Below are 24,709 nucleotides of genomic sequence, written 5' to 3'. Positions count from 1 at the left end.
AATCGCAAAACGTGCGATCGGCCTTTCGAATCCCGCATAATCTTTGATTATGCAGAAGCCTTTGATCTGCCTCTAATTCGCAGATCGCGAGTTCAGAACATTTTACGGCTTGAGTGCTGTGCAGGGTTTTACGCACACATCATCTCTCTCTCTCTCTCTCTCTCTCTCTCTCTCTCTCTCTCTCTCTCTCTCTCTCTCTCTCTCTCTCACTTAGCTCAACTTAAGCAGTTGTTTATAACCAAACCGTCCTCGCCCCATGGAAGTAGTTATTAAGTGATGTGATAAATCTCTTAATGATTTATTTTCCACTTGGTGTTTATAAAATATATTTTCCACTTGATGTTTATAAAATAATCATGGAATCCCACCATTTACTACTAAGAATTATTTAGTTTTCATACTCAGAAAAAGAATTATTACGCATCCTTTCGTGTTCCAACTGATGATACGATGAATAGATACGAATGTTCATGGGTGCTACTTAGATAAAGGCATTGTAAATAGTACTGTTTGATTTTAAAATTACGACTTTATTTTAACTTAAGAGGGGAAACTACAAAGTAATTTATGCAAGAGACAGACAGACAGAAGGCTAACAGTTACAGGCACACAAAGTCAGACATTTACTAAAAAAAAAAATAGGTAGGTCAACATGAGAGAAAATCAGTCATCATCAAAAGATTTCACCAAATCCATTTTCTCAAATCATTGATCATGTATGACATCCCTTTGTTCCACTTCCAATTAACCAAAATACACCTTACCTTTGTATTGTATGAGAGTGACCTTGCATACTTTGAATATTTCTTAATCTTGATGCTCCGAAAATAGACTTTCAGAAAAGCCAGGTCACAAGAAACTTCTCAAAATCTGTAATAAAACAAGAAAAAAACCATCACTGAAAAGTCAACAATTATCGTACTGCATCACATAATTATCAAGTGCTAGGATAAATGCGAGAGGTCTTTGAATCCCTATTTCTAGGAGGAATTCATTTGATTCACTCAGTTCAAAGACTTTCAGTTCCACAACGTGCAATGGGTCTTTAGAATACTGCATATCTGGTTAAGCGTAATCCTTTTGATCTATCAGTAATTCCCTGCTTGTGAGCACCGAAGTTTCCAAGGACTGTGAGATATTTACTAAAAGATATATAATAAATTTGTTTAAGACTTAAAATCATCCCTTTCTTCGTTTATCACCTCCTATCATGCAAATGATATATACCTCATTTGCGATCAAATTATTCACGCCTATTAGAAAAATTATCATGATGATAAGACTTAAATCATAATATATATTAACGTCTGTTTCGATGACTAATCATCTTATTTAAAAAACAAGTTACTAATACGTATATTAATGCATTAAGTAAAAGCATTTCTAGCTTCAAACAATTACTTTTTTACTTCAGCTTTCGAAGGGAGAAAAGCGTGATTAAAGGGAACCTTCCGTTCAGATAATGGGTGGATACAGAATATAAGTAATGTCCCGGTCAAGGTATATAATATTTTCAGATCTTACTGACGTGGAGTCGTTATGATTTTTCCTATAACCAGGTATAATACGACGTTAAGTTATGCAGGCAGTAGTCTCCTTCGATTACAAACTTCCTAAAGTGGCACAGTCTTAATCAATATAGAAATGTTTTGTTTGGTAAAACAGAAAAAGCTCATTTATCCTAGTTGGACAAACAGATAACCTCATTGTTAACTGCTGCATTTTGTTTGAACAGACTTTCTATTTTTCCTTTTAGTAACGATAAAAAAATATATAAAAACACTACAGAATAATGGACCAGCAAAAAATCATTCCAATCTCCCTGATTGCCCTATACAGCTGAAACCACGTTTTATCCCTCAATTTAAAATACAATATGAAAAGAGGAAGTCTTACCCAGTTGCAATCTAAAAGCCTCCCAAAAGCCTCTAAACCAGATACGTTTGGTCAATTTTCAGTTCAAAAGCGTTCAGCCCCAAACTCTGCCAAAGGTCTTTTGAATTTTGCGTAGTCTTCGATTATTCCTAACCTTTTCATCAGTAGAATTCAGTGCACGTAAGTTTGAAAATTTTCTTCACGAGTTATTCAGGAAGATATAACATCACCCTTGCTTCACTAACAATAGGTCCAGGATTCGTTCCCATGCAAGGAAGATGAGATGGGATTCAGTTTTCTGAAAGGTCCCTGGTGCCTCTTTAGACAAGCAGTATTATAGAGGTCTCGTAAACAGTCGAGCTGAGGGCGAAGAAACCGCCAAGACGAAAGAGAGTAAAAAATAACGGACTCAGATAAATCAGTACCCTTCATTATGAATACAAACACATACATATGTATATATCTACATACAAACACACACACACATTATTATTATGTATACCTTAGTTTAACCAGAGCACTGAGCTGATTAACAACTCTCATAGGGCTAGCCCGAAGGATTAGATTTATTTACGTGGCTAACAACCAATTGGTTACCTAGCAACGGGACCTACGGCTTACTGTGGAATCCGAACCACATTATAGCGAGAAATGAATTTCTATCACAGAAATTAATTCCTCTTATTCTTCATTGGCCGGTCGGAGATTCGAACTCGCGGCCAGCAGAGTGCTAGCTGAGAACGGAACCCACTCTCCCAACGAAGAACTCACACACACACACACACATATATATATATATATAATATATAATTAATATATATATATATAATTATATATATATATATGTATATATATAATTAATATATATATATATATATATATATATATATATATATATATATATATATATATATATATATATATATATATATATATGCTAAGAAATCCTTCAAAAGGACCCTCTGCTTCGTGTCAATCACTCTACTAATTTTCCATGCCCTTTCATCTTAACCTTTAAGGCCTCTCTTCCCCTATATCTCCTCCACGCTATCTAGATCCCTTTCATTCTTCTTCCAAACACCTAAGAATTATACTTTTCACCAGTCTATGATCTTCATTTTTCTTCTCATAATATAAAACCTCCCTGATCCATCTTTTCTCTCGTGCAGATTTCCATTCCAAACACGGAGGCGTAACAGGCTCCTGCCTCTGACGTACTTATATACCAACCCAGTCACTCTCTCATATACATACCGTGTATTATTGTGAACACTTTCAATCGTCTTCTAGAAATAATCTTATACAACATACATCCTCAGCACAGTCCACACTTCGCCTTTTTTAATTCCGAAAATCATTTCTCAATCGTTTTCCTCCAAATATGTAACGAAAATTAATAATTCATATGTATCATCTGTAAAGATCAACTAGTCAAAGAGCCTTAGTTAACAAATATAGACATAAACACATTAAGAAGGAAAGGAGGAACCAGAGAAAATCTTTCGAATGTCCCTAGTTTCCCATGTAAAAAGATATCACATTCCATACATTTATATAAAACTGTATTCGAAGCTCTCCTTTCAGCTTCAATTCCTGATTCTGGTTCTGAAATGCATTTGTCCGATTCGTCCAATGAATAGACTTTCAGTTCCAAAGCCTAAAAAGTGGCCTTTCGAATGCTGCATAATCTTTGATTATGCAAAAACCTTTGGTCTACTCAAATCACAGCTCGAGCATTTCGAGTAGTTTTGTGCACAAAAACTTCTCTCTCTCTCTCTCTCTCTCTCTCTCTCTCTCTCTCTCTCTCTCTCTCTCTCTCTCTCTCTCAACTTACTCTAAGTAAATCACTCACCATCAAGAAAAATTCATCGGCAGATATTCATGATCAAATCCTTTACATCTATAAATAAAATGTTTATGATAATTTGTTACAATATGTATATATATACATATACATGAATATATATGTGAATATATATGTACATATATATGTATCAATATATATCTATTTATCTATGTATCTATCTACATATATATATATATATATACATATATATATATATGTATATATGTACATATATATAAATATGTATCAATATATATCTACCTATTTATATAATATACATATATATACTCTTATATATGGTTTACATCTCTCCGGGATGGTGTATTCGGTAGTCTCCAAAATTGCAAGTCGTTTGCAAGTGTTTGACTTAATTCAAATTTACAGGTCATAAATAAACATTTCCGCTCCCCTTTTGTATCCGTAGGAGTGAAAGATGTGTTTATACTTTCCATCTTGATTAAATCAAACCCTTCACAATTATTCACTTGTGTAAAGGCTTGATATAAAAAGCGATGAATGAGAATGAAAGGATTTTGGGTATGACTTAGATTATCAGGGAATGTAAACACTCCATCATGCGGTGTTAGTATCTATATCAAACATCACTAAAATAATATTTGCAATGTAAAATTAATTTGTGTACTGAGTCGAGTCGCGGAAAAGATACAGGTAACTGTCAGGAGAGAGAGAGAGAGAGAGAGAGAGAGAGAGAGAGAGAGAGAGAGAGAGAGAGAGAGAGAGAGAGAGAGTATGTTATGTTATGGAAGGAAAAAAGAACTATTAAATCAAAATAAGTTTTATCTCTGTCCCGAACTCAAACCGAGTTCTTAAATCTTTCAGCATTTGTATTACAGCTGTGATTCCCAATATGTTGCTCGCGATCACAGACATACCAAAATATCTAATTATCAAAAGAGATAAATAAATAAATAAATGCATGAATAAACAATGCATGAAACATAATTTTCTTTTAATTCATTTTTATTTGCATGTGTAAAAGCTCACTGCAACTCGTAGGTAAAAAGTGCAATCGAAGCAGGAGATGTCCTTGCAACCCAGCCTCTAGAGCCCCACCCCCCAGGCCCCTACTTTCCGTTTAAAAGCCCTGGAACCAGTTCTAAAGGTGATTCATTTGAGTCATTCAGTTCAAAGGCGACCAATCGCAAAACGTGCGATCGGCCTTTCGAATCCCGCATAATCTTTGATTATGCAGAAGCCTTTGATCTGCCTCAGATTCGCAGATCGCGAGTTCAGAACATTTTATGGATTGAGGGCTGTGCAGGGTTTTACCACACACCACCTCTCTCCTCTCTCTCTCTCTCTCTCTCAGTTTAGCTTACGCAGTTATTTATAACCAAATCGCCCGCCCCCATGGAAGCATTTGTTAATAGTGATTTAATAAATTTCTTAACAATGATATATTATTTTCCACCATGTTCATAAAAATGCGATGAAATCCAACAATAAATGTTTTGGTTATTTTAAATACTGAGAGACAAAGAAGAGCTATTACATATCCTCCAGCATTTTAATGAGTGATATGTTTAGAGATAGTCTATGTACGGAAAACGATGAATATATATGAATGACCGTGGGTACTATATAGATAAAAAATCATGAATAATAAATACGGTTTGTTTGCCCACCAAACTCTATAATTTTGGAATTATGGCCTATGTGTACTGGCTGAAGGGGTGGAAGCGACCAAGTATTTTATGCTGGAAGCAGGCGGACAGATAGACAGAGAGACAGAGAGACAGAGGGTTACAGAAGAGTCAGAGAAGAGAGATTACTTGAAAAAAAAAATATGTGGAAAAACACAAGATGTAAATAACCATCCATCAAGGAAAAATGTCACCAAATTCCTTTCTTAGCTCATTTATAACATATCGCATCCCTTTGTTCCACTTTCTCTTACCCAAATTACACCCTACCTTTGCATTACATTGGATCCACTTTGCACATTTTAAAGATATCTAAGTCTCGATGCTACGAAAATAGACGTTCAGACCAGTCAAGACACAATAAACTTCTTAAAATCTGCAATAAAACAAGAAAAAGCCATAATCAAACAGTAAGAAAAATGATCATGTTGCATCACATAATCAACAAGTACTAGACTAAATGCGCGAGGTCTTTGAATCCCATATTTCTAAGAGGAATTCGTTTGATTCATTCAGTTCAAAGACTTTCATTTCCACAACATGTAATTGGTCTTTAGAATTCTGCATATCTGGTTATGCGTAATCCTTTTGATCTATCTCAATAATTCCCTGCTTGCGAGTACCGAAGTTTCTAAGGCTTGTGAGTTATTCACTAAAAGGTTTCTAATAAATCTGTTTACGCCTTAAAATCATCCCTTTCTTCATTTATCACTAACTATCACTCAAATGATAAATACATCGTTTGTGATCGAATTATTCACGTCTATGAAAGAAATTATCATGATGATATGACTTAAAATTTATATTAAGATCTATTTCGATTATTAATTATCTTATCACCAAAACCCAAGTTACTAATAACGCATTAAATAAAGGTATTTTTAGCTTTTGGCAATTACTCTTTACTATAGCTTTCGAAGGGACAAAAGCGTGCATCTTCACAAGGCGATTAAAGGGAACCTCCCGTTCAGATAATGGTTGGATACAAAATATGAGTGAGGGATTTGAAAGACGGTTAATCGAGTTTTTGTCTACCATCTCGAGTTTTATATATCTAAAGTCTTCGTCAAGGCATGTAATACTATAAGATCTGAATCACGGAGTCGTGATGATTTTTCCCATCACCAGGTATAAATATAATAGAAAGTTGAAATGAGCAGGTAATAGCCTCCATTCGATTACAAACTTCCTAAAGTGTCACAAGTGGATAACTTTCTTCCAGTTATGTTTTTGAGAGCCTTCGCAAATGGTGCCGTGAAGTAAAGGTCTTCATTAATATAGAAATGTTTTTCTATGGTAGAACAGCAAACGTTCTTATTATCTAGGTGGACAAACAGATGACATTGTCAGCAAGCTACATTTTTTTATGAACATACTTTCTTTTCCATTTAGTAAAGGAAAAAGATATAAAAAAGACACTACAGAATAATGGAAAGGCTAAAAATCATTCCAATCTCCCTGATTGCCCTATACAGCTGAAACCAGATTTTATCACCCAGTTTAAAATACAATGCGAAGAGAGGAAGTCTCCCCCCAGTTTCAGTCTAAAAGCCTCCCAAAAGCCTCTAAACCAGATATGTTCGGTCAATTTTCAGTTCAAAAGCGTTCAGCTCCAAACTCTGCCAACGTCTTTTGAATTCTGCGTAGTCTTCGATTATTCCTAACCTTCCATCTCTAGAATTCAGTGCACGTAAGGTTCGACATTTTCGTGACGAGTTATTCATGCGGATAAAACATTACCCTCTTGCTTCTCTAATAACAGGTCCAGGATTCGTTCCCAGGCAAGGAAGGTGAGATGGGATTCAGTTTTCTGAAAGGTCCCTGGTGCCTCTCTAGACACAGGGAGTGCAATAGAGATCTACTACACAGTAGAGCTGAGGGCGAAAGAAACGCCGAGATAAAAGAAAGGAATAAATAACAGACGTGGATCAATCAATATTCTCATTATATATATATATATATATATATATATATATATATATATATATATATATATATATATGTGTGTGTGTGTGTATGTGTGTGTATATGTGTGTGTGTGTATGTGTGTGTGTGTATGTGTGTGTGTGCGTGTTTTGTAAGGTTCCACAGAGAAAAATGAAACACAGGGTTTGAATCCTCATAGGTATCGCCTTTAGTTAAAACATCTTCATGTGGCAGAACTCACAATATATTGGCTTAGTTGACAGTACATACCTTCAGTCAGTGGAAAGCATACCAGCAACTACGACTGAAACAGTCCTAAACTTATTTTTGAGAGATGATGAGCGCCCACTACAAAAACTAAACTACACTCTTCAGAATCTATATACATGACATTTTCTTCCTGAGTAAATGGTTCAATTTTACATATTCGTATACTGATATTCATGTTCTTAGAAAAGCTTTCTTTTATAAAATTAAACTCAGTCATATTTTTTTCCAATATACCATTAGAATAAGTTTTTTCCCTTTTACCCAATTAATAGCAAGAATGTTTGAACTAACATGAACAAATATTGCACGCTATTTAACTTAATCTTATGCATTCTTCTTTTTTTTTGCTATTCTTTTATTTTTTCAAGTGATTTTAGTGTTTGAAAAATTGACCAAAAAACTGTCACCAGATTTGCATTTTACTCGGTATACACATTCAGTAGTAATGTCAGGAGTGTTCTACATGTGTGTTTTTCTTATTGTATTGTCCTAAGGTGACATATTAACGGTATTGTTTGAAATTAGTGAATATTTTCGATGGCACCAAGTAATTCGATTTACATCAGAACGCATTTACTGTGTCGTTCTCTGGCCATATTACATACTATGTAGTCAACACACATAAGCCATATTATATTTCGTGGAATAATTTTGCTTATTAGTCTACTTTAAAAAAACATTTCCATACACAGGTAGCTTAAAACTGGAGACAGCTGATTTGCAATAGTCCTAACAGATATTTATGAGTCGCATATCCATCTTTAAAAACATGTATTTCTAACAACCTATCCGAATACAATTCCACAACAATGTTCATTCTCATTTACTATAAGAAATCCATAGCTAACAAAAAGTCAACACTTACTCTGTTGTCTACCCATGCATTTACATCACATAGCACAACCAACCTCTCAGTTCTCCAAACTCACTCGGGCACAAATTCACACTCAACATAAGATATTCTTTTTCACTGTAATTTTTTTATGCCTAGACCTTATACATACATTTACATCTTACCTATACAATCATTGCCGTTTGCATTATGAGATAAGGATCATCTTTACATTCAGGGAACAAACGACTTAAAATAACTATTTTTTCAATGATAAAAGATAAATATCTCAAGAAATATAAAGCTTTTTTTTCGCTATTTGGTGATCTCTTTATGCTTGTTACTGTACTACGAATCGATTTGCAAACTTGTTATGATCATCTTTTGCTTTCCAAATGCAATGGAATTAATACTGTTAAGGAAAGCATTTTTCAGTGTTTTCTTTTCTTAAAATGTCTCTTGGAGCTTCATACAAAAGGTTTCGTGGACAACACAATATTAACCCTAATGCAACTTCTCTTTTCCTTCTTGGAAAGCAATCAGGAGCACACCAGGCTGGCCATTAGTGACGCTTTATTCCGAGATCCCAATTTGCTCTGCAAAGTCTCCCTACGGCTTCTGTTTACTTCATTCGCCTGATACGACATTCCCACCAGAAATTCTTGGTGATCCTTTTATAACAGGGAAATAGAACCCCGTTTCACAATTTCAGTTTTTCTTTCCTTGCAGAAATTTTTGTTAGAAATTACCACACATGGTGTGTCTGTTCATGTTATTTTGCTAGACCATTGTTACTGAGAATAGATTTCAATTCCGCTTTTTTTCCCTTTTTCTTATTAATACTGTCTGTGTAAATGTAGCAAATAAAGTCATACTCATAAGACCAATTATAGTTTTAATCAATTGTAAGAAAATAGTAATAATTTGGTAATAGTCTGCAGCATTTTGAAAAGGTAATCCCAGTCACTTACAGAATTAAACAGATTCAAGTAAGGACATGACGTCAAGTCGTACCACACACACAAAAAAAGTGAAAATAAAACACGCCTCAAAGCAAATCTAGTTCACTCGCGAACACTGCAGGGTTCCATGAATATTTTAACTTGAACAAACAAGTTGGAGGGGAAAGGCCTCTACAGTCTTGGACCAAAGTCATGTATAAAAAAAAGAAAAACATATTCACTTGGAGACACATTTGATGACTCCCCATACACCCGTCAAGCTAAAACATATCTCTGTAAATTAGTTGATATAATAGTACCCTGATATTACTAACAAGCAATCCTCCAGTGATTGTTTAAACAAACCTGCTCTGTGTGTGTGCATGTGTTTCATGTGTACGTAGGCAAATTAGTTTTCTTATGCATTTCTTCGTCCTAGATTTGATTCCCAGAGATAATTGGTGCTATTTTAAAGCAAACATAACTTTTAGTTAACTTATTATTGCTGTATTTATCATTACGTTAAATGAAATATGCGCCATTTTGTAGCAGAGTAATTATACATTTTCAATCAATATGCCATGGAAAACAAGGACAAATCTTAGTTCTATAAAATTAAAAAGAATCCCTTTACAGCTGCATAATCTTTAATAATTTCCTTCAACTTTATAAATGATTGTCACTAAATTCTGCTGGTTGGTTACTAATTTCATTGACCATGTAGTCTGGTGTCAATTACCAGATTACAAAGGTTTTGTCACTCAGGAGGTCTAAAGCTCGCCAGGTTTTCTCACTTTATCAAGCATCTTTCTCATAATATGAATGAAATTGGTATTGGTAGATTTATAAACGGGTTTCAACACTCTTATCATTCTTATCTGTAGAAAAGCATCTTGAATGTTAGAATTTATGACATTACTGAGGGTGGATTGTCGGTAAATCCAACTTCATATGTTATTAATTTTAGAATAGCGATGAATGAAGTAGATTCAACACTGTGTTTAATAGATATTATCAGGACGATCTTTTGTTTATATATATATATATATCTAAATCGAAAACAGTCCTATAAAAAAAACTGACATGTACCAATCTGAGATAAATTCTGCTTTACAATGAGCAATTTTACGTATGCCAAAAATTTAACCAAAAGCTGCTTTCCAACTGGACGCACCTGAGGTAGTGAAAGACTTATTTCTTCAGAGATTCACGACGGATATTATTACTGACAATCTGATGTTTTCGAAATGCGTTGTAGGTTTGTAGGTTCCTCTAATAAGGAAAAAAATAAATAATAATATTCCCATGCATTTCCCGTAAAAATAACTAGAACTCTAATTACTGGTCTCTCATATAGTGTTTATGCGTCCTTAGGAACGGTGCCTAAGCACAAGGTCGAACCGATCTTTTTATACAGACAATGACACCTCTCTGACGTTGTCGTTAAAAGAGGGAGCTTCTTTACCAGCACGGGCTCTTTTTCGTTGTAAGAGCCATACTGTACATGACTTCTGGATGAGTTGGAGGTAATATTCGGTAATTGATGATGTACATATATGCAGTATTGATAAAATGCGTGATAAATGAAGTGAAATTCTCATGGTGCTTAAAAGGTGAAGTACATGGCAATTAAACCGTTTTCTTATTAACGGAATAATTCCATTTAGATAAAATTTCAGTGAAACCGCAAGAACTAATTCAAAATTATTTCCATATTTTAGTGTACAATTACTTAGATTATAAACATGGGCAAGGAATTCTTTATGGGACACGAATATAAACAAAAGAACTTATTTGCAATCTAGACATTACATAAATTCTTAGTGAGCTTCGTTTGATTCATATGAAAACCAAGATTTAATATAAAATATGTTTTGGCGTACGGGGCGACGATGAATGAAACATCAAAAGGTGCAGAAGACTCAATAAAAATATGAAACCGAAGGCCAATATAGATTACTAGCGCCAGAACGCATCACAAATATTGAAAAATTTTTTTTGGGGGGGAAAGTTTCTTTCACGGAGGTTTACCTATGATTCAAAAGTTAAAGACATGGATTGCTTACGCGACTATAATAAAAATTGCGGTATAAAATTTGAAAACTACATGATAACGACTATCCTCGGTGGCCTCTCACCAGGTCTACACCTGTCAGAACAATAACTCATTAACTATGCGTTAAATAGCTTTCCATTGCAGCTGAACTTCCCACAGCAAACCTGGAACAAACTTTGATAGCATCAGAATAGAGATGAGTTGATTCAAATGACCGAATGATATGAACGCGAAGATCTCTCTCTCTCTCTCTCTCTCTCTCTCTCTCTCTCTCTCTCTCTCTCTCTCTCTCTCTCTCTTTCTTTGTGTTTGAGTGTGTGTGTGTGTGTGTGTGTGTGTGTGTGTGTGTGTGTGTGTGTGTGTGTGTGTGTGTGCGGGCGCGCGTGTGTTGCTGGAATAAGGCAGTGGTACTTCAGTAGTTCAAATGCCAAAAACATGAACCTTTATGTTTCCTTTTGCCGTTATAAATCTCATTCCTTAAATTTCATGTGGAAAATCAGCATCCGACTCATTAATAATACCGAACCTAGTTTGTGAAAAATGATATTCATGCCACCAGCATCATCTGCTAACAATTAAAATGTCCCATTTCCCGGACATTATCGAAAGTCATTTAAAGTTGGGAATCTGCGTCATGGCTTGCAACAAAAAGCGTTAATTACCGTGTGGTCATTTGCACGCATCCCGAAAATGAGGAGGAGGATATTTTACAGTCGAATATCGGTTTTTATTCCTTTATTCGTTTATTTTGTCGGTTTAGCTGCATATATGCGATAATAATAATATTAATAATAATAATAAAAATAATAATAATAATAATAAACAAAGTTGAGGAAGACAAAAAAATTACTTGTATTATCATATATTACATTGTACATTTAACTTTCATTAATAAATAAAAAAACACATACTGTTATTGGCTTCCTTACAACATTTTTATCTCTCTCTCTTTGGGTAGTTAATTTTTGCATTCATCTCAGGGGTATCTAAGGAAGGATGTAACAATTTTCTTGAAACTACAAGATTCTCTTAAATTTTCATTACAATTTATTAAGTTTTATAAAGCCTTCGCATCATTTGTTTACTTATGTCTCCTTTTAATTCATTTGTATTTTTGTTTAGATAAAATTACGTTTGTCTATCTTATCTATTTCTTATTTTTTATAAAGCTTTCCCTTCATTTTTATACTTGTGTCTCCTTTTTATTCATTTGTATTTTTTTTTAGACAAAATTACGTTTTTTTATCTTATCTATTTCTTAAGAATAAAGATTTAAGAGTATTTCGCAAATGCAGTATCAATCTAAAATTGTTTTTCGTTATATCGTTCCTGACAACATTGCAAATTTTGTAAGATATATTTAAAGAGCTGATATACTTGGGATCATTTGCAGCCAGATTAAAGGATTGAGTAAAGAAAAGACTTTTGCCACTTGATGCCGTCAGAGTACCTCAAGTGGCGCACTGTAGACATTACTAAAGGGTATTTGCTTTTTCCCTTTTACTTTACCCCCATTCCTGCTTCTTTTCTTCATTATTGTCACCCCACCTCTATAACTATTATTTGGAGCAATTCTGGGGTTCTCTCCCAGTTCCACCTTTACATCCTTCTACCTCATCTACCTTTATATCTGGATCTCTTTATCTTGCTATCCAACCACTCTGACTCCCTCTTTTCAATGCTTTATTCGATGAATGGCCGAAAGTTCCCCACCACTTGACTTGACAGCCCAAATCTCATAAAATCAAATCACTTCTATACCAAATTCTGTGTTTTAAAAGGTTATTTGCATTTAGAATTTCATGCAACATTTGTCACTAACAGTATATTTCTTCGGCAAAGGTAATATTGTACTGAACTGAGTTATTGTGTTTGCGACCCCCTATTCATGGAAAGGGCTTCGCATGTATAACGGAGTCGGGATGAAACCCCATCAGACTAGTTCACCTCGGCAGTTCACAATGGCAGTGGTAACAATAGTCATAACATTCGGTTATTATTATTATTATTATTATTATTATTATTATTATTATTATTATTATTATTATTATTATTATTATTATTATTATTATTATTATTATTATTATTATTATTATTATTACCATCTGTTCTGGTGGAAATTGATAGGTAGGTGACTTAGAGGCTTGTAAGTTTGTCCAGTCCACAAATAACATTTTTTCTTGACTATTTTCCAAAATAACACGTACGTCTAATGTCTAAAATTTTAAGTTTCTTTCCCTCCCTGATAGAAATTATGATACATGTTCGGTATGTAGGTATCTTGAAAGTCAGCTCAGTGGTCTGGTTAAACTACTTTAATACTACTACTGGGAGGATATTATAACTATCCAAAATATTTCAGATCCAGACTTCTTTTGCGAAATCTTCGACAATTTAAAGATCAGTGTGCATTTTTTTATTTGATGAAGATTGTACCCTGATGATTGTTTTCACGAAATATATCTTAGATTGGCCTATTTTTGGAAGACATCAATTTGCAAACAACAGTTTATTTTCCAAAACCTTATTTTTTTTTTTATTTCTGGAGCTTTTAACGTTGGTGTTATTAGAGCTGATGATTGTTTTCTATGAATATTTCTGACTTTCGCCTATCTTCAGGTCACAGAATAATTCACAGGTCAATTTCTTTTTAATGTTTTCATGAAACTTTGTTGATGTATACACTGAAGGCTGGTAGTTATTTTCAACATTCTGCTTCTTCTTTTTCAATGAAACTGAGTAAAGAGGCACCTTGGAGTTTGGTAGTTATTTTCCCCCAGAATATTTTTAATTCTCGCCTATTGTTCCAGGTCACATGTTGATCTGAAGGCCAATTTCTTAACCATTCCTTTTCTCTGGATCCAAGTAATTATGATAATTAGGTACTTCTGATCATCGGATTCTCTTTCAAGGCAAATAGAGGTTAAGGTCTTGTGGTGAAAATTACAGCTAGTATGATCAAAATCATTCGTTCATTACCTGCTCCAAAAAACCCACTGTTATCGAACATTTATCGTTATTTAGACAAATCATAGTCCATTTTATCATTATCCAAGGCATAGAATAATTTTATTTAAAAACAGTCAAAATATACAACTGAAGTGTATGCGTAACATATTAAATATACATAATAAAGAAGCAGAGGCCACTCTTTAAGATGCTGAATTTCAGGCACTTCATGAAAATTTGCCATTTTTGGAATATCTGCTTTGGGATACCATTCTCCCTGACAATAAAAACTTTAGCATTTCTTAAAGTAATATTTAGTATCTCTCTTTCTCTCTCTCTCTCTTTCGCGCGCGTGTGCCCTCCCCCCACTCCCAACCCCTCTCTTTCTGTCCGTTTTTTAATAAATATTTATATTGACTCACCTGGTAAAAAATAAATGTGAAAGATGTTGGATCAAAATGAAAGAAACCTGAATCCAAGCAACTAAAGTTGAAAGCTGTGCAGTATTAGGCTCCTAAGACATATTTCTTTGTGTTTTCACTAACTTTTTGTTTAATTCTATAAATAAAAAATGAAAAAGAAAAGCGTACTAGCATACAAACTTAAATGGTCAGAACACCATACGAGTAATAGATATTATTGTAATGAGAAACTGGTAACTGCTTAGCGCTGCCGTATATAGTTTCACGATTATGCTAATGTGGCAATGCATGTAGTTAGTCCATTATGGTACCTCCAGTATTAAATGCAGATGTCATGTAACTGGAGTAACACGTAATGATATTTTCAAAGAATTTATTTAAAGGATCTTTTTGAAAGCTTCATATATCTTAAACTTTCCTAGAAGTTAAAAAGATGTATATGCTGTACACCAATTAAACAAGTGAATTATATGGTATAACAGAAAAGAAGTTAAGCAATCTTATTTCTAGAAGAAGGATATCATTCAATGTATTCCTTTGTATCAGCAATTGTTGTTTTCTATTATCGAGCATTTTTTGGTTTATAATTTTAAATTAGACAGAGAAAATTTTGCACTCACCAAATAATATCTATACAATTATGAATGCCTGGAATACTGACATAATCTTACGCCTTCACTTCCACATGCAATTCACCGAGATGAACTCCGTAGACCTCTAATCAATGTTTTGATTAGACAGGGGCATGAAAGACGAAAAGCATAAAATGTAAAATGTCTTCGTTGTATAAATACCTATGGACTGACGTGGTAAATCACTTGCCCAAAATCCCTTGGGATTATGATGACCCTGACTTGCATAAAGTTGATAATGATTATGACTGATGATCGTTCGGAAAATTACCGAATGAATCGTGGGCGAAGTATATATCACGACACCGATAAGGGAAATTGCAGGAACGAGGAATAAAGCTGTTCGGGAAATATAAATGATTTTAAAGATAAGCCTAATTAATATTCTATTTATTGTTAGCAGAGTCAGTTTTTGTTGTGGCTGAATGGATTATAACTGGCTGACCATGGTATGAAAAAACAATAGGAATTGATTGGGTGTGAACTTGGACTATTTAGAGCTTATGATATCTTTTAACACAGCATTCATGGCGTTAGTTCATTTAAAAGATAGATTTTCAGAAACTGTGAGCAGTGTTAATAAAATGGACTATATAAAAGGAATAACTGGTCATAAACTAATGAAGCTTACACGAAACAAAGCTCGCTAAATCATACTTTTCTGTTTTCTTTTGGAGCTACGCTCCTGGAAACAAGAAAAACAGCAAAACCCTAATTTAAAAAGCCTAAAACACTAAATAATACTTTTAGTATACTTCTGAGTGATTCTTTCAATAGTAACTATCAAACAGAACTCTGAAAAGATAAACCACTCCCGCCCTAGTAGTGTAATGCTCACTTGTACTGCATAAAGAACGACCCTCATCTATCAGTTAAATGTTCCCTTTCACTTACAGCTCAGAATGAAATTCTATAACTGCCAGTTATGAAAACGTAATCAAAACAATAAGCTCACATTCAACTATATTATAGGACAGGAATATAGATAGTATTCTCAGAAAGATAAACGAACAATAATAACACTGAAGTGTCAACTGCGATCAATATGTCAATAAGCCAGGAGAAGAAGTGGATAGATAAGTTTATTTCTCAAGCTATACAACATCCTTTAGAACTTTCAGTGCCTTAGCACTGGGAATATTAAAACAACTGAAACAACGGTAAATCAGAGAAGGTAAAAACTGCTCTCAAATGTACAACAGAAATTAAGAAAATGTGTTAAAAATAAAAAAAAATGATGCCAATATGAGGTGGAGGAATGAATAAGAAAATGAATCAACATCTTAAAAATAGCAAGGAATAAATTTCATACAGACAATAATGTTAATGGCAATTATAATATCAAATGCTCTTTATGTTGGAGCTTTCCAATTTAATTGTCGGTGATAAATACTGAACATTCTGATGGCAAGTTCTTACTATTAATCATATCTCCATATAGACTAAAATAAACTAGCAGGTGAGCAAGTACCATTCAGCAGCCTCCGATTCTTCATTACAAATACAAGTTGAATATAAAATGTTAGGAAAAGGAGTCCTAATCATACATAAGGTAATTCTTTAGGATTAGATTATCAAGTTATACATTTCAGGATGACTAAGCAGCAATACCGACAACAAATATTGTATTGTTTATAATAATAATAATAATAATAATAATAATAATAATAATAATAATAATAATAATAATAATAATCCAACAAATGTTACCAAAGATAAATGCTGATACATAAATGCTAGACCAAATATTCAGCTCGAAATACTTTTCCTCGTCATTTTCCGGAAGGATGCGAATAGCCAGACGGTAATTCTCTCTCTTTTGATGCTAAATATTATTCAAAACCCGAAACAGGATTGGTGGAAGGCCAAGGCATTGATGGGTGGATTTAAATGATTTTCGATAATGCCCAGGAAGTGGGACAGTTTAATTGTTGCTAACAAATGATGCCGATTCCACGGATGAATGTTCTTTTCACTTATAATGAGGGGCTGAGCTGCATATTTAGCAATGCAGTTCCATAATTCTTTATTTCGACATAATGTATGAAAAACTATGTGTAATTGTGGTATAACGTAAAGATAAAGTATTGATAAAAAATCATGGCAATAACTATTAGAGAAAACTTACAGACCCAAATGAACATAAGATCGCAAAAGAAGCTTTATGTAATGTTAGACGACTGAAATCTGCACTTTACCTAGCCAGTTAATAATAAAATATCCTTAATTAAATATCAGTTGATTTTTCCTGGTTTGGCAACAGGATCAACCGAATTCCAAACTTCATCTTCATAATGGCCAACTGCCTACGCAGTAAATGCTGATCAATATGGAATCAGAAGGATCCTAAAAATGAAACACTTTGAGCGTGGTTCTTATGAAATGAATTTCGCCAGACCGTCGAACATCAACTATGTAAAGCACAAATTTTGCTTTCCAAGTTCCTATCATAGTATTTTGTTTATCTTTTATAGCGGACAAAGTAAAGCTGTACACTTATATCTTTCATATTTTGAATTTCTCTGAGTGAACGGACACAAGGCAATTGAGGTTAATAACATGATGAGTTTATATTTTGTATTTATCAGAGTTTTGCACTGAATACTTCTGGGATAAATTCAGAATTATTTTCGATCCTGTTGACAGCGGAATTTAATGTTAACAGTTTTCCAGGCATTATTGACCGATCACACTGTCCTGCTATTACTGACTGCAGAGAATTTTAACTTAAATCTTTTTCTAAGAGCAGTAGTTGCATCGAGTTATTATAGATGTATACAACAACAGTTTGTTGATAGAATGAATTACTGTTGATATATAGTTCGTTTTTAACAATATCTCCACAGTTTTATCTGTTGCCTGTTCTGGCGTTAAAGCAAGACGAGATTTTATAGTATTATTAAATAACGAGTAATTTATCATTATTTCATATTCCTGCAAAATATTCAACTGTTTATTGTTATTCTGGCTTTATATCAGGATGATTTTCTGTAGTGTTATTGAATAATTACCACCCCATTGCTTATATACATATATGTATATACATACAGTATATATATATATATATATATATATATATATAGATAGATAGATAGATAGATAGATAGATAGATAGATAGATAGATAGGACTGATCATTATTCCATACGCCTGCAAAATATCCTCCTACTTAAACGCCAGAACAAGGTATGATTGATGAAATTTTATCTCATCAGTGCATCCGGGTAAATGACCCTCGGTACATACGATAAATGAGGTGTCAAAATTATAAAAAAAAAGGTGATATCCACCACTATCGATATTACTGCTAATCCTGGAGAGTGATGGTCATAGTGAGATGATATTACTATGAACATTTTTCCCGTAATCTAAATATATAGAGAAAAAAGATTTTAACAAATAGCGAGCGCTATAATACTCTTTTTCCAATCATGATATGATAGCTCCTTTCTTTTTTTAAGCTTTGCAATTTTTTCTACATACACGAAAAAGATATGGAATTCATGAATTTCGTCCTCCTCCTGAACATGAAAATAATTAACTTAGGTTTCATAATTTACATTAACAAGATAGATGATGAAAGAGGAGGCTTTAATTGGAGTAACGACAGAAACTTGTCTGCACTAGAATATACCGAGGATGCTATCTTAATCAGCAAAACTTTCCTAATAGAATACATCATATATCTAGAGAAATTGGACGCAAAAAAAATTATTTAAAAAAACGAAATAATGAGGATAGATTAAGCACAAAAGGGGAGATGTAACATTTGGTGGAGATGGGATTAATCAAATTAAATCAGTATCTTCATAGTTTGTTGTTCTTCTATCTTTAAATCAGCATGATAATCTGCAGTATTATAGAATAATTATCATCTCATTACTTTTATACATACATACATATATATATATATATATATATATATATATATATATATATATATATATATATATATATATATATATATATATATATATATATATATATATATATATATTATTTATATATATTCCTGCAATAGATCGTATATATATATATATATTAACGTATTCCTGATCGTCCCGTCCTGCTATAAGAACAGGGTATGACTGATGAAATTTCGTCCCATCAGTTCATCCAGGTAAATGACCCTCGACACATACGATAAATGAGTTGTCAAAAAAAAAAAAAAAAGATGCTAACCAGCGCCATTGGTATTGCTGCTAATTCTGGAGAGTGGAGGCCATAGCGAGATGGTATTACGGTGAACATTTTTCCCCTAATCTTAACGGTGAGAAAAAGTTTTTAACATATAGCGAACGGTAATATTTATTCCCCAATCATGTTGTGATCGTTTTTCTTTTTTTAAACTTTGGGGCTTTTTCTATACACACGGAAAAAAATATGGAATTCATTAATTTTTTCATCCTCCTGAACAAGACAAAATGTACACATTTTCATCATTAGTATTAACAAGATAGATTATGGAAGTGAATTTCTTGGCTGGAGTAACGTAGAAATTTGACTACCTTAGGATATTCCGATGGTGGTGTCTTAACCAGCGAATTACCACAAAATTTGCAAACATCTCCTAATGGAAGACATCGCATGCCTAGAGAAATGGGCGTAAAAATAAATCTTTAAAAAGACAGAAACAATAAAACTAGAGTATGCACGAGGGGATGAAACAACATTAGGGAACGGATTAACGAAGTCAAACCTTTCAAATACTTAGGGGCAATGATGTTCAGACTCCAACACAGGTTCTCTGAGTTAGAATTTAGGGAAAGACTAAAGGATTATACAAAATTCCAGTACGATCTATGTTTGCATGCGGACATGAATTTTGGTATGACCAAAATTCCAGTACGATCTATGTTTACATGCAGACATGAATTTTGGTGCGACAAAGAAATTATTCATCTGAGAATAAAGCTTAGGAAGAATATTAGGAATCAGACAGCAGGACAGAGTCATAAATGATACCATAAGGAAAATTACTGAAGTCCCGTATGCAGATAAGATAGCGATGAAAGGGAGATGGAGATGGCTTCGACATGTCTGCACACAATGTCCAGGAAAACTTTATGTGATAAGTGTCAACTGGGATCCTGTGAGCAACAGAACAATTGGAAGTCCCGCACCTACTTGGACGAGAGCCATAAGGAGGGAGGCCGGGAAATGGGTGGAGATTTGTAAAAATTAAAGAACAGTATCGACATAAATTGCAGAATTCCACAGAGGCCCCTTGCATCAAACAGTAATGGAGGTGATGATGTTGATGAACCTTACCAACAACTTGTGCTCAGGATTACTGAAATATGGCAGGAAGTGGGCAATATAACCTAGGCATTACTGCCAATGAAGTGTCAATGGTTTGATGGGCAAATATGCTGTACCTAGTAAAAGGTTTTGAGTTCCTTGATAAGAGAACAAGCCCCCTAAAAATCAAATAAAATTCTGATACAATGGCAACCACACGGTCAGTTTTATGGGAATCTTGGAAAAGAAAATAATAGCATTCTTGTCTATCTGCACAGAGGGAAAGTCATCAAATGGTCAATGGCAGGGGTTCTGAAGGTGTTTGGAAATGTGTGCTAACAGTTAGAAGAGAGAACCCTAGATGAATTGGCAAGCACTAAGAAAAAAGGGATAGGGTAGTGTGCTGAGGAATGGGTAGGACAAAGAATATCCTTTCTCATGTTGTTGGAATGTGAAGAGCTAGGATAAGGTTAGAGCTTTTGAATGTCAGGAAACAAGGGGAAACCTTAAATACTAGCATACACTGAGTGTGCTAGTATAAAATTTTATAATAGTAATAATTACATATGGTCCAAAAGAGAAAAAGAATAAAAAGAGAAAAGATTATTTTTTACAGCCTGAATCAGTGCCTAGCTGCGTTTGGGAATATGAATTGGTGCTTTTTCAAGTGACTTGAATGCAAAGTAGTCAGCATGAACCAAATCATCGTGCATGTATTCGGCAAGACGCTTGATTATTGGACTAAATGGTGTAGATTGATTATGACGGAAAGGGGATGTGTATTGTGATGAGGATGTACGGTAGAGAATATGGATTAGTGAGAAAGATTAAAAGATTTTATGATGGTTGCAGAGTGTGTATTAGAATATGTAAATGGGACGTGACTGGTTTCATGCAATAGTAGGTCCAAGGCAATTGTGTATATGTTCCCAGCATTTATTAATATATCTATAGAATGTAGTTTCTGGGGTCAATGAGAACAGGGAGTCTTATGAATATGTAACTGCAAGAGGCTTCAGTTTTAGACTTCATGTAAAAGAGGAAATGCCTGTTTTGAGAGAATATCAAAGAGTGGTTTTGCAAGGGCATTTAACGCAAAGGTAGGTGAAAGGGAGAGAGATGCCATTTTTAGTAAGAATGGAGTTCAGTAAAAGACTGGATGTGTTCAGTAATAGGCAAATGCATATGACAGGGGAAACAGTGGGGATACCAGCTTTCCTAAGTCATATGCTAGGTCTGATAATATTAATAAGAAAGTAACTGGATACAATGGCAAGAAAAGTAGTGCCTGATGGTATTTGTGATCATAATTTGATACCTGTAAGATTAGGTTTTATCAGGAGTGAAAATGTGGCTCCTAATGGTATTCACCAAGAAACACATATAGGGAGGAAATAGTTGAGCTATGGGTTAGGGTTAAAGTGGCAGGGTTAGATGAGGATTATCTAAAACTCCATTGCATCATAAAGTCAAATGGGAGTCTTTGCGGGAACAGGAAGGACAGGAAAATGAAGGAAAACAGTACGCGATGGGATAATATAAGTGGTTTAGTAAACAAGTCATTGGATTTGCAGTTGAGTGATCAAGTCTGCGTGAAAGTGGGTTTACACAGACGATTAGGTAGAGAACTGGAGTGTCTGTGAATGATGGTATCAGACAGTTCTTCTTGATGGAAGTGAAGTATGGCTCTTGAACGCAAATGAAACCAATAAGTTTCAAGTAAATAAAAATAAATGTTTGTACAGTACATTTCATGGAAGAAGAAATGAAAGGGTAAGACATATACATAGATTCACTGCCGGAGAAAAGTTTGATCGCGGTAGTTTAAGATGCCTTTATGTAGAAAAAATGGAGTACGAGAGGTTGGTGAAAACACCGTATAATTCGATATTAAAAAACAGGAAGAGGAAGACCTTGGAAGTGCTGAATAGATGGAGTGAAAGAGATATCGGATAGGAATTCCTAAAAATTCAAGATGGTGAGAGTGCGGACCAAATATAGATAAATGCCATACCATATGTGTAGAAGAGCTCAGTCAGCACGCTACTGATGAGCCTTCTTCTGTGGAAGTGTGTGAAGTGACTAATGTTGCGGAGATTTCATGCAAAAGTAGATTAACCTATGTAGCAATTAAAGTATGAAAAATGACTGTGATTGGTGGTGCTTTTTCCTCTTGAAACTCAACTGTGTTTCTTTGCATATATATAATGTATATATATATATATATATATATATATATATATATATATATATATATATATATATATATATATATATATATATATATGTGTATATGTGTGTGTGTATATATACATATGCATATATATTGGCAAAGGCTTTCTTTTATTTTCATAAGATTAGTATGTACCTGAAGCATCCATAACGCTCTGGCAAAACTTTCATCATTTCCAGTACTTCTTACCTTCAAGGCAGAAATTTTGAAAAGATGAACAAAAACCGCTACTCTTCTTTAGACGACAGTTATTTCAGCCATTAACCCACGACCATCCTCAGGGCTACACTAGATCTACAATGAGCTTATACTCCAATTTATAAGTAAGCATAGGCAACACTTAATTAAAAACAAGAATCCAAAATAAAAATTAATACAAATATTAAATATCAGAAGTAGCTTAGGTTAACAAATTTTATAGACCACGATGCTTCTCCATAAATCCTATGGTTGGTTCCACAGAGGGTTGCAGTAGCCTACAGCTAATTTGTGTCCAGTGTAGTTCCCATCGAGAAGCTTCCATGCCTCCTCTCAGTTTAAAAAAGGTAAACTATACTGGTCCTAGCTTCCTTGGATCCCACAAAGACTATTATGTTTCTCTTCATAAAAATATGAAAAGATACGGGGGATGGGGGGGGGGCATTTTGTAAAGATGATATAAATTTTACAAATAGTTAAACAAGCGTATCAAGTAGAAGTAGATTTTTAAATTAAATTTAAAATTAAAACGAAATAATATTTGAAAAGTTATGACTTTCCTGCAACTGGGAAGTTTTTAAGATCATATGCTTACGTAAAATGAAGTACCATTTTTTGCAACTTTTTCCGTAATTAAATAAGAGAAGATATTGGAAAACACCGGTCAATTTCTCACCCCAAAAACAATATCCATAAAACTAACATCAACGATGTTATTGACAAGGGATGTCAAATAACTCGGCGATATATATATGGTGTTGACACCGAAAGTGAGCGGTATTCAATACAGTCTCGTAATTATGGATGTTAGAAAGGATTTGTATGAATGTCAATAGAAAAGACAGGAGGATGGAAACGAATGTTAGATTGATAAAAATTATGAAAACTGATGAAAATACGATATGTGCAGCGACAATGGTCTGCCGAAAATAATTTATTTGGTAATTATTTGTCAGTATTTAAGATAATAATTAAACATCATTTAATGAGAAAAAAAGATTGATCATGTTGAAGAAACATTTCTAAGAGGCTAAAAACTTCAATAATTATAATGAATAAAGCCTGAAGAGCACAAACACACAGAAGATGATACTGGAGTTCATAATTTGGCTCAGCACAGGCATACTAGTTAAGTAAACATATGTGAAAATACGGGAGATGATTAATCTTGAAATTGAAACTTTGATCATCCTCACTTAGAACAGAAGAAAAAGCTCCGACATAGCTCCACTGGCCATCTGTCACTCAAGGCCTCAGAACGTTTTTTTCGACAGCAAAAGGGAACGAAACCGGATCTTTCCTAGATAGTGACCCCCACGGGATTTAACCAGGTATGTATCCACCCTTGCGGCGTGTTAAGTACAAGCCCGTTGGGGATTACCGTAAAAACATAAACAAAAGACTGCATATATCATAAAGATAATGACCCCCAAGAAATATTAGTCTTAGATCACGACCCCCGAAAACCCTTAGAGGTCACTATCTGGGAAATATCCGCGAAATTAACTATTCAGTTTTGCAATTAGACTAGCTACGTGCAGAGAGAGAGAGAGAGAGAGAGAGAGAGAGAGAGAGAGAGAGAGAGAGAGAGAGAGAGAGAGAGAGAGACTGCCTTATGAATGGGG

At 34.1% G+C, this 24,709-nt stretch overlaps 1 long non-coding RNA gene across 1 annotated transcript in view; it reads right to left on the bottom strand.

Annotated features, from left to right (window-relative positions):
• Positions 1-707: 707 nt before the first annotated feature.
• Positions 708-24,709, bottom strand: part of LOC136848917 (uncharacterized) — a 220,222-nt gene continuing 196,220 nt past the window's right edge. Inside the window, exon 6 of the long non-coding RNA XR_010856179.1 lies at positions 708-870. This is a non-coding gene — a long non-coding RNA (uncharacterized lncRNA). The remainder of the gene's footprint in view (positions 871-24,709) is intronic.

This window comes from Macrobrachium rosenbergii, chromosome 20 (assembly GCF_040412425.1).
Source record: "Macrobrachium rosenbergii isolate ZJJX-2024 chromosome 20, ASM4041242v1, whole genome shotgun sequence".
Lineage (NCBI taxonomy): Eukaryota > Metazoa > Arthropoda > Malacostraca > Decapoda > Palaemonidae > Macrobrachium > Macrobrachium rosenbergii.
This window is presented reverse-complemented; position numbering and strand designations above follow the sequence as displayed.